The sequence below is a fragment of the Lithobates pipiens genome, unplaced genomic scaffold (genome assembly GCF_037356315.1).
Source record: "Lithobates pipiens isolate NorthernLeopardFrog02 unplaced genomic scaffold, aLitPip1_a1.2 Scaffold_22, whole genome shotgun sequence".
Classification (NCBI taxonomy): Eukaryota; Metazoa; Chordata; class Amphibia; order Anura; family Ranidae; genus Lithobates; species Lithobates pipiens.
Genome location: NW_027507784.1, coordinates 229,388,501 through 229,406,318, shown reverse-complemented (window position 1 = coordinate 229,406,318; position 17,818 = coordinate 229,388,501). Strand labels below are relative to the sequence as shown.

The following is a 17,818-nucleotide window of genomic DNA, read 5'->3' as shown; positions in this document are numbered from 1 at the left end:
GAGCCCGGACGGCCAGGGTGACACCCAGCCGTGCCAATATTTCTGTTTTTAGCACCACATAGTCTTTTGCTTGGTCAGGCTCTAGGTCATAATAAGCTTTCTGCGATTCCCCAGTTAACAGAGGGGCCACCAGTCCAGCCCACTGCTCCTTAGGCCACTTTTCCCTTTCAGCAGTCCTTTTAAACGTGGTCAAAAACACCTCCGGATAATCCTCTACAGTCATTTTTGTCAGTAAACGGCTCACACCAAAGGATGCGGTATTAGTGTAACCACTTGCCTCATTGGTCTGTGGACGTTGCTGTATTAATGTCTCTATTTGCTGTTGAAAACTCTGCTCTTGCTTCTGCAACAGGTCTATGAAGCGGGCTTCAGATTGCTGCTGGGCTTGTTGCTGAGCTTCCAGACTCTGCAGGTGAGCTTTCTGCTGAGCTTCCAGACTCTGCTGGTGAGCTTTCTGCTGAGCTTCCAGACTCTGCTGCTGGGCTGCAAGGCTCCTTTGTAAACCTGCATTTGTTTGCTGCTGATTTGCATTTGCTAGAGCCAGCTGTCTCAGTATCTCCTCCATGCTGTCCTTAAAAAAAAAAACTGCCCGAATTCTCCACCAACTGTGAGGGGTTCGCTCGGCAGCGGGTGTGTGTGACCCCCTGGATGGGTTCACAACACAAAATCAGGCACAGCAGACAGCGTTGTAGGTAGAAAAACAAAAGGTGCGGTTCATTTATGCTACATGCAGTGAAAAATATAACAGCCAAACAAAAGAAAAACATGAAAATAAATCCTGGTCAGCTTGACCTCTAATTTCACACATAGATTCCCTGTCTAACAACTGAGTGCAGCCTTGCGCCGCACCAGTCCATGTCTCTGTCTCTGTTGTAGAGGTTTGCCACACAGGCGTTAACTCACCGCACAGAACAGGTGTCACACTCCCCAGTCTATACAAACACAAAACTGGTTCCAGGATGGAGCATCTCCCTAAGCATGCTGGGTTTTTTTGTAGAGGTCTTAATGAGCCCACTTACTTCAGCTGGGCTCATTAACTCTTCCCCTATAGGACTCCCAGCACTCCCCTCTAGTTGTACAAGTCCGCATAAAGCCTGAATCTAGGGCATACATATTTTACAGGTGATTTTACCTGCGTGCTGCCACAGTAGTTTCAATTTGGATTTATGATCGACATATTGACAAATGTCACAGTGGCCACAAGGGAAGGTGCTTACATTAATTTGAGTATCTAATGGAGAAGTATCATCAAAATGGCTATGAACTAAGCAATCTTTTAATGATAAAACTCGTCTAAATGTGATCTCCAGAAACTCCTTGATGTATTTCTTTAAAATTGGGTCTGCTGATAAAAGGGGCAAAAATGTATTCAAAATATTTTTAATCTCAAAATGTTGGTTAGAATAACGGGTAATAACCCTTACTGTGCCAGCTTTGGTCTGACTAGAAGAGAAAATAAAATAGTTTCTGTCTTTCACATTAACACGGTTGTATGCCTTTTTCAGTTGAGCATGGCAATAGCCTCAAATTTTTAATCTAAGATAAAGATCTTTTGCAGCAATTTGGAAATCTGAGTCCTGGCTGCAATTACGCTTAAGCCGTAGGTATTGACTGTAGGAGATGCTTCTTAAAAGAGAATATGGATGAGAACTTGTGGCGTGAAGAATAGCATTGCCCGCAGAGGGCTTTCGGTATAGTGAAGAATTCAAAATGACCATTGGCATCAATGAAAATGACTAGGTCCAAAAAAATGCGTGTTTGATTATACTGCATAGTAAATTTTAAATTAAAGTCATTAACCAGTTCCCAACCGGTGCACAACAATGTACGTCCTCAGAATGGCACGGGCAGGCAAACTGGCGTACAGGTACATCCAGTTGAAATTGCCGCCCTGCCATCACGTGCGCGCCGCCGGTCGGGACCCCCGTGAGTCCAATCGCGGGTCCCGTGGACTCGATCACCATGGGGATACCCACGGTCGTCTCATGGGGAGGCTGAACGGGGAGATACTGATGTAAACAGCATCTTCCCGTTCTGCCTCGCAACCAGTGACATTGATCTCTGCTCCCTGTGAATGGAGCAGAGATCAGTGTTCACTAACACACAGCCCAGCCCCCCACAGTTAGTAACACGCCCCTAGGACACACTTAACCCCTACACTGCCATTCCCTGGTTAACCTATCCCCTATTTTGTAAACGCTATGAATTTTGCAATCAATAATCGCTTATTGCGATTTTTTTTTATTTTTATTTGATTTTTTACCAAAAATATGTAGAAGAATACGTATCGGCCTAAACTGAGGAAAAAAAAGTTTTTTTATATATTTTTGGGGGATATTTATTATAGCAAAAAGTAAAAAATTATGCGTTTTTTTTTTTCAAAATTGTTGCTCTTTTTTTTGTTTATAGTGCAAAAAATAAAAACCACAGGGGTGATCAAATACCACCAAAAGAAAGCTTTACTTGTGGTAAAAAAAGGACGTCAATTTTGTTTGGGAGCCATGTCGCACGACCACGCAATTGTCAGTTAAAGCGATGCAGTGCGGAATCGCAAAAAGTAGTCTGGTCTGGTCTTAAGCCAGCAAAATCGTCCGATCTGAAAGTGGTTAATGGAGATCAAACTTAAAAACTGGAGTATATTACACATATTACTAAAGATATTATCTTTAAAAAACATAATAAACTCTCAAAAGACAGACTAGCATTTAGCGAGGGCTTCGCTTATCGTTGGCAATCTCCTGCCCGGCAATATGCCAAACCAAATGTACGTATCCCAAAGAATAATGCTAGTAACTATTCTACTACTGATGACGAAACTGAATCAGATTCTACCCTTTTCTCTTCACAGCGGTCTTTCCGTAGAGGTGGTGGCTCTTCTCATCCTTCGCACTCGGGAACACGTAAGCGGGATCTTGGTGGTGGGTCTCACACCGTACACAAAAAAACGTCCCCCCACACTTGACACTACTCTAACCCTACACAGATCCCCACAGGATAATATTTCATCTTTGGACACAAACACCCTTCCTCAAGGTAAATACTTGGGCAACACTGCCCTTCAAGCTATTCACCTTCTAAATTCACAAACTCAAATCAAAAATATTCCATCAAATGCAAATCCTGGTGGATCCTCTAATACTAATGCACTTATGGTTAATAACACACTGGACACTAATATGTCACTAGCTACCCCTTCACTACTGTTAGGTGCTCGTCTTCTTAATAATACCCCTGGTAGCCTAGGCTAGGATGGAAGAGCGGAGGTCCCGGTCACCGGTGGACAATCGCCACACATACACACAATTGTGCGTGAACAATGATTGTGGGTTTATTGGAGCACACACAGTAGTTTTATGCAGTTTGAGCTAGAGCACAGCCCTGTGGTTTAGCCAATCAGGGACTGCCACATAAAATATGCAAGATAGTATATTTTACTACGTCATCATGGTTCTTTGCACAAGCAATATTTCTGCCTAGCAGCAAAAGCTAAATATATATATATATACAGTTTAGAATGTTTCTTAGGCGTGATGCAAGATAGGCCTGTGGTCTAACGCCATGAAGTTACTTCTGCTCTTAGAAAGGGAAGTAGCTTAACCGCATCCATCTGTTCTGAACAGATAACTAACCTTGTGATAATTTTAAATACCTTGTACAAGCAAAAACACATATGACCTTAAGCAATAGGTTTCTATGTCATGCTATCAGTAATTTTCCATTACCCAAAATGGATGTCTCTAACAAGATGGTTCCCTCATTACCTTATAATCCTCCCTTTGATCATCCTGTTGAAAACAGGAAGATCACATATCATCTATCCCATATGTCACACATTCTTCCTGGTACCATACCTTAGGATCATGGGAAAATGTGTCTAATTTAATAGTTTCATTTCTGGTATGTGATGCTTTAACAATTATACACATTATAAACCTATAACAGGCATATAGGAAAAAAATAAAAAGGAGTATCATTATTATAGTCATGGCAGTGTTTTTTAACCATGCAAGTATTCCCTGGCCAAAGCTTAGGCTGGCAAAGGGGTCCCAAATCTTCAGGGTGATAGATACAGTTAGATATCAACCAAGTGGGTAAGAACACAATTAAAGCTGTACAAGATAAGAGGCACAAGGCCTTCATGGACATTGACAGGGGAATCATTGTGTCCGGCTATCTAAGGTCTTGTCCTTCTTCGTCGTTTCCTGTCGGGGTGTCCAGCTCCATTTTGTCTTTTTGGAAGGGATCAGAGTCTGTCAGAGATATTTGTTCTATCCCTTTTTGGGCTTCTCGCAACTTCTGATCCAAGGTAAGTTGGAGCTGTTCTTGGGTTTGAGGGAGTAAGGATGCACTTTCTTCGAACAAGCTGTCTTCCTCCCGGGCTGATGAGATAGGGACAAGGCGGTTGGATGTTGACGTCTCGGTTGGAGGGTCCGGAGTCGAGGGGGGCTGTGGGCACCTTTTAAGACGACTGGCATGGATCCAGGTGTTCCCCATATCCGTCAGTACTGCCGTTCTCGATACCTTTTCCACCTTCCATGGTCCTGAGAAAGCCGGTCCGATACTCTTTCTTTGTGCTAATTGTTTGATCAGCACTTTATCCCCAGGGATGAAGGGATGCGTTGGTTCTGTGGGAAGAGGAGAAAAGGTGACAGAAACTTGTTCGTTTATTTCGTGGAGCATACTTACCAGATTTTTCACGTACACTTCCTGTTGGGAATAAATGTTAATGTCAGAGTTAGGGTCTAATGGGGGTAATAGTCAGAAGTTGGATTTGTTTATTCAAATTATTTGTACAAAAAGATTTATTATACAGGTTGGTTAAAGGGGCAGCTCCTATGTGTCCTGGGCCATGGAGGTATGAGAGTATGAGAATGCAACTTGCTTCAGGTATTCCCAGTACCTTCCCCTCTTTTGTCCAAAGACCCTCGTGGTCTTTGGTCAGTCCTGCAGCGACCCAGAAATGAACGTCCTGGTCTGTGGCCATTGTTTGTATTTGTGCTACAATTGTTTTGAAGTTGGATGAAGTGAAATGTTCTTTAAAGAAAACTGTTGTGGGGGCAGGGGGGTTAGGGGAGGAGGCGGCAGCTTGCTTTGCAGTTCTATCGGCTAGGGCGTTACCCTTGGATAATTTGCTGTTGTCCGAGGAATGGGCTTTTACCTTGATAATAGCCACTTCCTTTGGAAGGAGGATGGCCTGGAGAAGAGCCATAATATGTGTGCAATTGGCAATTAGTCTATTGTCTGCGGTTTTGAAACCTCTATTAGCCCATATCACACCAAAGTCATGCACCACTCCGAAAGCATATCTACTGTCAGTGTAAATGTTCACCTTTTTATCAGTGAATAGAATGCAGGCTCTGGTGAGAGCTTCCAATTCTGCTACTTGGGCTGAAGAGGGAGGTAGCGGCTTGGCTTCTAGCACCTTGTCTGGTAACTGGACTATCGCATAACCTGTTAGGAAAGTGGAATCAGAGGGGCGGGAGCAACTACCGTCAACGAAAACATCTTCCGCATCTATAATAGGTGTATCCATGAGATCAGGTCTAGGGGATGTGATAGATTCCACTTTTTCCACACAGTCATGAAGCTGGTCTGGGTCTTGTGGTAGACGCAGCATGGAGTGCAGGAGGCGGACAGCAGGGTTGCTAGCGGGAACATATTTAAGAGATAGATTGTCAGTGTTCATAAGGGTAATCTCATAACCGCTGAGCCTTTGTGAGGTCATGTGTTGGGTGTTCATGTTCTGTATGAGGTGGGTGACAGAATGGGTGGTGAAAAGTGTCATTGGGTGGCCCAAGACCAGTTTGTTAGCGTCCTGTACTGCCATAGCACAGGCTGCTAAATTCTGGAGACATGACGGCATGCCTTGAACCTGGACAGGGAGTTTCTTGGATAGGTAAGAAACCGGGCGGTATCCTGTTCCATGTTGTTGTGTGAGAACCGCGGCAAAAGAGTTCCCTGAAACCACACAGTACAGCTGAAAAGCTTTACCATAGTCTACCAATCCCAGGGCGGGTGCACATGACAGACTGTTTAATAGAGCTTGAAAAGCTTGTAGTCTGTCCTCAGTCCAATCTATTAATTTAGGGGCTGTCGAGCCAGTAGCCTCTCTTAGGATACTATCATAATGAGAACAGTCAGGAATCCATTGGCGGCAATATACCATTGCACCCAAGAACGAGAGTAGGGCAGCTTTGTCTTTTGGGGGACTGAGAGCTCGAAGGGCTGCGGCACGTTTGGGGGACACTAGCCTTGTCCCTTCCTTTAGAATGCACCCTAGGTATTCTACCTGTGGCTGGCACCATTGTATTTTCTTCCTTGATGCTAGATGCCCGGCGTGAGCTAGGTGTTGTAACAGTGATGTTGAATCGACCGCACAATCTTCAGCAGTTCGACTGCACAGGAGCAAGTCGTCCACATACTGTATTAGTACCGACCCACGCTCAGAAGTCCAAGACTTGACAGTCTCATTGAGTACCATAGAGAAGGCGGCTGGGCTGTCTACATACCCTTGCGATAGGCGTGTCCAGGTTAGTTGGCCCCCGGCCCAGGAGAAAGCAAACATAGGTTGGGCTTCCTCTGCAATGGGAATGCTAAAGAAAGCATTCGCTAAATCAATTACTGTGTAGCATAGAGAGTCTGCCGGTATGCATGAGAAAATAAAAGTGATGTCTGAGACTAGGGGTGGGAGGGGAATCACTTGTTTGTTTACTGCTCTGAGGTCTTGGACGAGTCTCCACTCGCCACTGGCCTTCTTTACAGGGTAAATGGGTGTGTTCCAGGGGCTAATGATTAGTTTTAGGATACCTTTAGATATGTAGTCATTGATCTGGGGGGCAATGCCTTGGGTCTTTTCGGGGGGCAGGGGGTATTGTTTGTGATATTGTGCTTCTGCGTCAGGGCGCATCTGAGGCGAGTAAGGCGTACAGTTAATGAAACCTACGCTACCTTTGTTTTCCGCCCAGATAGCATGTGTTTCGAGAGAGGCGGGGAGTAGCATAAAGAAGCCTCTGTGTGCATGTCGCTTAGGGCCATGTAAGTCACATAATGGTGAACTAGCGGTAAGGGAACCTTCTCTATTAAACTTAATGGTAATACACAGTTGTGCCAAGAGGTCCCGTCCCATAAGGGGCACAGGGCATGAGGACAAGACGGCAAAAGTTTGGGTACATAATTTCTGTCCTTCTGGAGTGGCTACAGTCAGTGGTGGAGTGATGGGATGGGTGACAGGTGTCCCATTAATACCAATAGAGTTTCCCTCGGTGCATTGTGGTGTGTTAAAAATCTCATCGTTCACTGAACTAAAGGTGGCGCCAGTGTCTATCAAAAAGCAGACACGTTGTCCATCTACATGTAATACAACTTGGGGAAGACTTCTCCATGAGGGACTGTAACACACTAGGCTGAGGGAAGGGACATACTCTAGGCATCCCTATTGGGGTGGTGGCTGCCGATTGGATGGCCACTGCATAGGAATTCTGGGTGGTGGTCTATTGGGGGCCTGAGGGTGCATTATTTGTGGCTGTGTAGGATATTGGGGTAGTGGTTGACAAGGGTTCTGGTATGGCGGATAACGGGGATACTGTGGGCGGGTCTGGGGGTTAAATCCCCTGCCTCCTGCCTCTTGCTCTAATCTGTCCAGTCCTATAAGGGCACTGGGATTTCCAATGTCCTTGCTGTCCACAATTGCCTATATTTTCCAAGGCATTTGTTCCATGCACAGAAACAATCCTTCATGTATTGTGGGTCAGCCCCTTTGCAGGGAGGATAAGAATGCTTATGTACCTGACAAATTTTACTGACTTCTTGCCAGTCTTCCTCTGAACAAGGACCTTGGGGTCCTGGGTCATGGATTCCCAATTGGTGACACCCTTCCCGGACTTGTGCCCAGAAAGGTTCCACCCTGGGACCCGGCAAGTTATGTTGAACATACTCATACGGGGTGGGAGTTCCCGGACTCTGGGGCTGGGTGCCTGCAGAATTCCCCATCTAGTAATTTGGGTAAAGTATGCCTGGTATGTGGGCAGAGGTGATAACAGCCTGTTTGGTCAATAATTTGTTCCCTAATGCGGGGGTAAGTTCCCTGATCTTCCAGGTCAGATGGACTAATAAAACTGTGAAGATTTACCCTTAATATACGATGAAGGGTACCTTTCCTGGTGGCGGGATATACCCCTCTTACACCAAGTCTGCAAGAGAAACCTGTAGGTCTGGTGGTCAAAAGAATCCACCTCCCGTCTATGCTAAGAAAAAGTAAACCTAACGTGCAGCGTGAGCAGGCGGATGCTACGTCACTACAATCTGGTTCTTCACACTCTGTATTCATTTAACAACAGTTGGGTCTATTCAAACAGATATCCACTCTATATAATTATATCTTATACCACGTTAATACTCTATATACTTACGCTTGCACCTAAAGAGAAACAGACATATATATCTTTATGGTTTAGAATTTCAGTTATAAGACTTTACATGTACATTATCAAGTAATCACATCATGATGCATTTCATTATTTATAGTGCACTTTAAAAGTTCTCAAGTGGGCGTCCGCTCGACCAATCCCTTTGTCACGGGCGTATTCTTTTACTTCCCGTGTTAATAAAACTATCACCAATAGTTTATAGTCAGACCAACCTAGTCGGATTTGTTCCTAAACCTATAAATTCCTTGCGAGCCCTTTTAACCTTCCGAGGGACCAGCCTAGTCCGCCGCGAAGGCACAGTTACTTCTTTTAAATTAAACTAAGTTCGTGGCGGCCATCTGGACAGAGTAAGCATTCACACCATTCACCATTTAGGTAGAAAGGAGTAAAATGACTTACCTGTTACAAGATGCCACACCCCACTCCTGGTACCAAAACTGTTAGGTGCTCGTCTTCTTAATAATACCCCTGGTAGCCTAGGCTAGGATGGAAGAGCGGAGGTCCCGGTCACCGGTGGACAATCGACACACATACACACAATTGTACGTGAACAATGATTGTGGGTTTATTGGAGCACACACAGTAGTTTTATGCAGTTTGAGCTAGAGCACAGCCCTGTGGTTGAGCCAATCAGGGACTGCCACATAAAATATGCAAGATAGTATATTTTACTACGTCATCATGGTTCTTTGCACAAGCAATATTTCTGCCTAGCAGCAAAAGCTAAATATATATATATACAGTTTAGAATGTTTCTTAGGCGTGATGCAAGATAGGCCTGTGGTCTAACGCCATGAAGTTACTTCTGCTCTTAGAAAGGGAAGTAGCTTAACCGCATCCATCTGTTCTGAACAGATAACTAACCTAGTGATAATTCTAAATACCTTGTACAAGCAAAAACACATATGACCTTAAGCAATAGGTTTCTATGTCATGCTATCAGTAATTTTCCATTACCCAAAATGGATGTCTCTAACAAGATGGTTCCCTCATTACCTTATAACTACCTTCTTTATTACCTACTACTCAACTTCAAATGTTCACTCGACAGAGCACTCTGGATGCACATGTTTCCTCCTCTGGAAATTTTCAGCTACCCCCACACCCTCCAATACTGACCTAACTCCTCAGCTGGAGATCATTAATCTCACCCCTTATAATTTTTCCTCCCAAGACTTAGAGGTTTTACGTTTGGGCTTACATTTTTGTCCATCGTCTGACTTGGACAAATATGAAGCGATTAAAGACGTGTATTTGTTTGCACGCAATCTTACATATAAATATCTCTTCGATAGGGATCGCCTTCGCTCTGTGCAGGACAAACAAATCTCAGAAAGTAAAAAACACTACACTATGGAAGACTTTAGAGCACTTCGGGACCTAATCCTCCTACTGGAGGAAAGTTCCCCGGAGGAACCATCTGACAATACAGATTCGGACCCTACCAGCCATACACTGGCCAATATCCCTCATTTTAAACCAAAATCCCAATGATTCCTGGATCTAATGTCGAACCCAAATATTTGGGCTTTTCTAAAAAGCACTGTGAACGCAATTAAGCAATTGCAATTGACACCGTTACCCAACAATCTGACTGCTTCTCAGTCTAAATCCATCTCTCGTATAAAAAACCACCCGGATCTTGAAATAAAACCCGCCGATAAAGGCGGAAATATTGTACTCATGACGAAAAATTCATATGCCGCTATGGCATTAAAAGTACTACGGAACAAAGAATGGTATAAACCCATTCTACCTTCATATATTCAGACCACAAAAATGACTATTTACATCTGATTGGACTCGTCCATCAAAAAGCACTGATCAATAGGGATTTAATTGACTTTCTAAATACAAAATTTCCAAGAATCGCCATATTTTACATGCTTCCTAAAATCCATAAACACTCTACAAATCCTCCTGGAAGGCCCATCATATAAGGTATAGGATCTCTTACGGAGAACGCGAGTAGATTGGTGGACTCTGTGCACATGTATATGCATTACCATCTTATGTTAAGGACACTATGGACTTTTTGAAACATATTGAGGGAATGGTCGTGCCTCCCGGCGCCCTGCTCGTGACCCTGGATGTGGAAGCATTATATTCCAGCATCCCTCACGAGCAGGGCATTGCGACAGCACGTTCCTTCCTTCTGGAGCAAACCAACCACAACTGGGACTTCTGCGAGTTCATATTGGAATTACTTTACTTTATTCTTACCCACAATTTTTTTGTATTTGGAGAATCCCACTTCCTCCAGGTACAAGGCGTAGCTATGGGGACTGTGTGTGCCCCGGCCTACGCTAATCTGTACCTGGGGGGGTGTGAATGATACATTTTCTCCAGCGACGCCTTATCGATGTATACAAGCCAGGCCCTTTGCTGGCTTCGATACATCGATGATGTGTTCGTTATATGGACTGGCACTCAGAGTGAACTTGAATCCTTTGTTGCCAAACTTAACTTGAACCATTTCAATTTAAAATGTACGGTTGCAAGTCATCCTTCCCAAATTACTTTCCTTGACCTTACTATTAAAAAAGATGAGAGTGGACATATTGCCTCCACTCTCTAACGAAAGGAGACTGCGGGCGATACTCTCTTGCATGCCACCAGTGCACATCCGGATCCTCTGTTGCGGAGTATCCCTTATGCTCAATACATTAGGTTGCGACGAAACTGTACACACACCTCTGATTTCAAGATCCAAGCCAAACTGCTCCAACAACGGTTGAAAGCCAGGGGTTACGGCAAATCAATTTTGCGAAAAGCATATAACAGGGCAAGATGCCAGGCTCGCACTTCCCTCTTATACAAACAACAAAAAAAGTCTACACAGATACCCATGGTGAGATTCATAACAAAATTTTCCAATCACCACCTGACATTGCGAAGTACTTTGGATACTTTCTGGCCTCTTCTTAGAGAAGATCCTATTGTGGCAAAATATGTTGAAAATAAACCTCAGATCACCTTTCGCAGAGCTAGATCCTTACGTGATATTTTAACCTCAAACCACTTCACTTGTACCCCCCAAAGCCGACCCTCTCATGGTATATTCAGATGTGGAAAATGTCCCTTTTGCCCCTGATTAGAACTGGCCAATCCTTTACTCTGCCCAATGGAGAAACATTCACCCCCAAATTCTTCACGGATTGCGACACACGGGGTGTTATATACCTTATGATGTGCGAATGCTCCGCCTTCTATATAGGTAAAACTATTATTAAATTAATTTAGGGCATGAATAAAGGATCATGTCTACTTCTCATCGGGGGGCAAAATGGTGACATCGATCAGTAGACACCTTGACTTATACCACAAATTTAACACATCAGTAATATCATTTATTGCACTAGATGTGATACCTCCCAATCCTCGTGGGGGGGGCTGGGATAAATCCATATTGAGAAAAGAGACTCTGTGGATTGAAAAATTAAATGCTACTTTTCCTCCGGGAATAAATGAATCCCATTCTTATAAACCTTTCTTGTGAATATTCCCGTGATTCCCTATATTTAGCTTTCTCCTTTCTCTAAGTCTGACGACAATTTTTTTTTACGTATATTACTCTTACATGCACCTATACTTTTTGTGCATGTAAAATACAATATCTTACACAAATAACATGTTGGATTTCTCTCCTTAATACAAAGTTGCCCTAGCTTGGGTCTTTTCTGTCCATTTGGATTATACACACATGTACTTCATATGTGATCGTATCATATATTGTCTGTCTTTTTCAAAAGTTTATTATGTGCTTGCCATCTGTTGTCATGCAGGTAGATGGCGCTATGCCGGTTTTTGAGTATTGTGCGGCCGGTAAGCGCCACAGGAGATTTCCTGGAGGCGCATTAGGAGTCCTCGTGCGGGTCAAATTTACATCTATTTGACCGGCATTCTGGACTCCTCCTCTGGCGGTGTCTTCCTCTGCGTCCCATCCCCTATGCTTGCCTGTGATGTGCACAGGCGCTGTGGGGAGTGGGCGGCGTTGGGACGGCGAACACTGGAGTGTATTGGCCAGCCCACTGCACGTCACTGATTGGCTGATTGCCGATCATGCGGCGGTGGGCGGGGCATGCACCTCTTTAGAGAGATGCGATGTCAGCGTCTCTCAGAGATGTCTTTTACACCACGTGGACAACATCCTTGTGCGGCGGACAGCATGTGCCATCACACATAGAAGGTAGGAGACTGACATTTTTAACTATGCACACTCTATAGCTATATTCGCCCCCCCCTTTCTCCCCCTGAGACATACTCATATTGATTATGCATTTGAACTTACAGATACCCTGTTTGTATGGGCTTAGCTGTTGCATATAAAGACATCTGTGTATTTCTTATCTCCTTGGCTCTCTTGGTGCAGTCTCCTGATTTTGGTGAGCGTCATACATCTTATATCTTTAGCAACACCCTATATACCTTATATTATATAACCTTGGTATACATGTATACTTAGCACCCTTTATACTATATAGATGCCATTATTCATTTAATATCATATCTATCCCTAGTACTATGCACATGAAATACCTAACTATATAGATACAAGTTCGAGAACCACCAGCGCCATCTTCAGAGAGATTTGGGGTAGGACACCGCAATAATATATATGTACAGCATGTTACTAATTTTATCTAGTTTAAAAACTTTCTCTATATATAATAGTATGCATGCCCCCACAATGTCTCATACATGACTGGCACATATAGGCTCTATACCTGCATGACTCCTTTTTGATAAGCACTTTTACCTTAACTATTTGTACCTTGCACCTTCATGTGTTTTAACCATATCCATTTAATAATCTTTACTTTGTAACAGAATGTATATATATATTTTGAATGTATAGCTCGAAATGGTTAAAATGTCTATCTAATCCATGTATATCTATTCCTCTTTATTTTTTAAGAGTGTTCTTATTGCGCCCCAGAAGAAGCGTCTCTAAAACACGAAACATGTCGGGCATATCCTTGGGATGCTACACCAGCTCATCACTATAGTGACTATACATGCTAATGCATATTGTATCTGGTTGATAAATAACCATTACATATACCTAGGATTGCACTATATTAAATTGTGATGTAAATGCTGATGTAGACCCATGTATGTAGATGCAAATTTCTGTGTAAAGTTTTTAACCCTTTGATTATGTATGTTTTTTCAATGTTTGAATAAATTTATATAAAAATCATTTTTTATATCTTCGACTATATATTGGTGCCTTTAAAGTCCTAAAGTCCCCATACATCCTTTTTTAAGAAACTTAAAAACTGGTTGAGTTCCACCATGAGATGTTGGGGGACACGGTTGTCCAGCTCCAGAATCATTTGGAAGACCTGGACAACCGAAACAGGAGGAACAATGTGAGGGTGCGGGGGATCCCTGAGTCAGTGACGGATCTCCCGGTCGCGATCACCAAGCTTTTTCAACTGCTTCTTCCTACCCAGCCTAAGGAATCCTTCATATGTGACAGACTGCACAGGGCTTTGAGGCCTAAACCGCCCCCAGAGAAGCCCCCACGGGACATTGTTATGTGCCTTAAGGACTTCCTTATTAAGGAGGAAATCCTCAGAGCTTCCCGCAACACCCCACGTATCCTTCTGGATGGGATTGCTGTGCAAATTTTCCCTGATATCGCCCCGGCCACGCTGGAAAAGCGGCGACAGATGAAAGAAATTACCTCTGCGCTACAAACAGCTCAGGTGCGTTACCGATGGGGGTTTCCGTTTAAGTTGATTGTCCCACACAATGGCTCCACGCATGTTGCCACCACGGTTGTGGAGGGTAGAGAAGTCCTGATGAAGTTGGGCCTGTTGGAAAGACAACAAACACCAAGGCACCCACCGTCTCCTCGTCCATCTCCCATTTGGGCCACTCCATCGCCCCATAGGGACAGGCGCTCTCGCAGGCTTCAGCCACTTCCTGAGGAGTGATCACATTTTGGTTTACCTGGACTTACCCAGTTTGTCCTGCACGGATTTTGACAGTCTTCAATGGAACCTATTTCCGGGTTCCCTCAGCTATCCTACCTGGATACTTTGAATCCCTCCCTCTTTCCCCATTGTTTGAGCAAGCTGTTCGAAGATAATTGCTATATGACTCTGGTGTCTCCCTGTCCCCGGAGATGGTTGCCTTTTTTTTTTTTTGTGTTTCCTAGTTCCGTCGCTGGATAATTTTCTCTCTTCCTTTTTTTTGGCGCTGTGATTCTCCCCCCTCCACACTGGTCCTCCACTCCCTGTTTGGACTGTTAGTTGGCGGGGAGTGAATGGAGCAGGTGGATGTTGGGGCCTTAGGGTCCCAGGTGTACATTCTATTGGTCTGGCTGGATTTTCCACCCAGACTCCACAGTTATTTTGTTTTTGTTTTTGTCTCAGTTTATTTGTTCTTAGGTTATACTGACCGTAACACTTGCCCTGATCTATGGATAACTTGGTTCGCTATTTTTGACTTCTTAAATTGGTGGACAGATGGCCCTAATTGCCTTCGGTCCATGCTTTTTTCTAATATATGTGAGGGTGGCTCCCGTGGCACTGGACTCTGGCATGGGGTACAACGCTTCTTTGGTGGGGTATACAGAATAGCGTGCCTATGCACCACATGACATGGGTCTCCGGATTATCTCACATAATGTGAGGGGCTTTAATTCACCCCAAAAGAGAAGGAAGGCTTTCCGTCAATATAGGCATATGGGAGCAGACATAATACTTTTACAGGAGACTCACTTCTCCTCTACGTCTTGTCCTAAATTTTTTGACAAGTCGTACAAATTGCATTACTATTCCACCTTTGAGTCCAGGGCCAGGGGAGTTGCGATCTTTATCCGCAATACTTTGCAGTTCGAACCATCACATGTGTATAAGGACCCGAATAGTAGGTTCATTGTGTTGCAAGGGTTGATACAGGGTAAGGCGGTGACTGTAGCTAATTTATACGCTCCAAACTCTGCACAAGGTACTTTCTACCAACAATTCTTAAGAATTTTAGACAGGTATATCTCCCCTCATCTGATTGTGGGGGGGGATTTTAATTTAGTGGCCAACCCCGCGTTAGACCGCAGTAAACCCACTCACTGTGCTAAGGCCTTTCCGAAATTACTGAGCCGTTCGTTGGATAGATTACAACTTATTGATTCATGGAGGGCACTGAATATTGGTATAAGGGAATATACCCATTATTCCCACCCCCACGATAGCTATGCTAGACTAGATTACATATACACTTCCCCTATATTGCTGGCTAACTCGGCTCTCGCATCTATACATCCGTGCCCCTGGTCTGATCACCAGGTGGTTTTATTTCACACCTCCCACATTGGCCTTTCCCCCAAGGCAGCCTCTTGGAGGCTTAATGACTCATTGTTGACGGACCCGGAGATTTACACTCGTGTTGTGGGCATCCTAGAGGAGTACTTCCAAATTAATGATACTGGGGATATCTCCCCTCAAACACTCTGGACGGCTCATAAAGCGGTCCTTCGGGGCCACCTAATCGAAATCGCAGTCACCAAAAAAAGACAGAGGGGTGAGCAGATCCGTTCCCTTACCCACGACTTACAGCTATTATATCAATCCCATTCTGTTTCCCATTCGCTAGACACCATGCAGTTAATCAACCAAAAGAGGGCCGAGTTAGACACAATCCTTTCGGATCATACTGAGAAGGCACTGCGTTGGTCTAAGGCTAAATTTCTCTTACATAGTAATACGGCCTCCAGTATGTTCTCTCGCAAACTTCATCAATCCCTACAGCCTCCCCATGTTTACAAATTAAGAAACGATTCAGGTCACATAGTCACCCACCCCACAGAAGTACTTCAGGTTTTTAAAACATTCTACCAGAAATTGTTATCTCCTCCTTCCCAACCTGTCTCCCCGGATGTGGACCAGTGGTTAGATTCTGTGAACCTCCCATCACTGTCGGACTCACAACTTCAAGCCCTGAATGCCCCCTTTTCCGAACAAGAGGTTATAGCCACTATGAAATCCCTTAAATCCTCCACGGCCCCTGGCCCGGATGGATATACCTTACTATATTACAAAAAATTTACCCAAGTCCTGGCCCCCAAATTGACAAAGCTTTTTAACCAGATTTTACAAGGTCATGCTATCCCAGATGAAATGCTTCATGCCAATATGACGTTAATCCCCAAACCAAATAAGGATCACACCCTGCCCCAAAATTATAGGCCCATTTCGGTATTGAATAATGATGTCAAACTTTTAGGAAAATTATTAGCAAACAGACTAGCCCCTATTGTTGGTACTCTGGTGGGCCCGGAACAAACGGGATTTATACCAAATAGGCAAATCACGGACAACATTAGATTGGCCTTGAATGTTATACAGGACGCCAACCTTTTCTCCAAAAAAGTCCTGATCCTGGGACTGGATATACATAAAGCCTTTGATAGTGTTTTATGGCCCTACATTGACAGAGTTTTATATAAGTTTGGGTTTACTGGAGCTTTTGTCCACGGATTTAAGGCTTTATATCTGAACCCTCAATCTAGAGTGAAGATCCCGGGTTGTTCCTCTGAGCTGTTCCCCTTGGGCAGGGGCACCAGACAGGGTTGTCCGCTGTCCCCTTTAATATTTGCCCTGGCTTTGGAACCCCTGGCCAGGGCACTTATTGCTAACCCGAATATAGGGGGGTACCTGAAGGGGGAGGGGGAATACAAGCTTAGCCTATATGCGGATGATGTCCTACTGTTTTTACCCAATCCTCTAATTTCGCTACCCAACCTCATTGAAACCCTGGACTCATTTCGGAAACTTTCAGGGTTGGCAGTGAACCTATCCAAATGTTCGGCCCTCCCTGTTAATTTCACCCCCCCCCCCCCCCCGAAGTCTTACATCTCCAAAACACATTTGGTCTCCTAGTATCCAAACATACACTGAATTATCTCGGGATTCATCTTGCCACCACTCTATCGGACACCTATAATGCTAATTTTCCTGTGGCCTTTTCGGCTGTTAGGAGATGGCTAAAACTGTGGTCCACTTATCATATCCCCTTGATGGGGAGAGTGGTCGCGGTTAAGATGTCTATTCTGCCCAAATTACTTTATTTTTTTAGGGCCCTCCCCCTGTATGTCCCACGCCGAGCTCTCGCATTGTTGCAACGCGACATTAATGCTTTTATATGGCAGAATAAGAGGCCCAGGTTTGGGAAACTTCTGTTACATCGACCCCTGCCCCAGGGGGGACTGGGTTTACCAGATATCTGGTTATATTACCTGGCAGCAAGGTTGGCCCAAACGGCCCAATGGCACGCTACTAATTGTGGGGTGCCATGGCTGATTTTTGAAACCCAGTCCATACGCCCGTATTTTCTCCCGGGTATCCTGTGGCAGGGGGAGATGAGACCAGGGGTCCTAGCCC

At 44.3% G+C, this 17,818-nt stretch overlaps 1 long non-coding RNA gene across 1 annotated transcript; it reads left to right on the top strand.

The window, feature by feature from the left end:
* Positions 1–12,478: 12,478 nt before the first annotated feature.
* On the top strand, positions 12,479–13,629 carry LOC143925488 (uncharacterized). Its single transcript, XR_013262005.1, has 4 exons — positions 12,479–12,615; positions 12,720–12,811; positions 12,947–13,022; positions 13,345–13,629. It is a non-coding gene; the product is annotated as an uncharacterized LOC143925488 (long non-coding RNA).
* Positions 13,630–17,818: the final 4,189 nt, after the last annotated feature.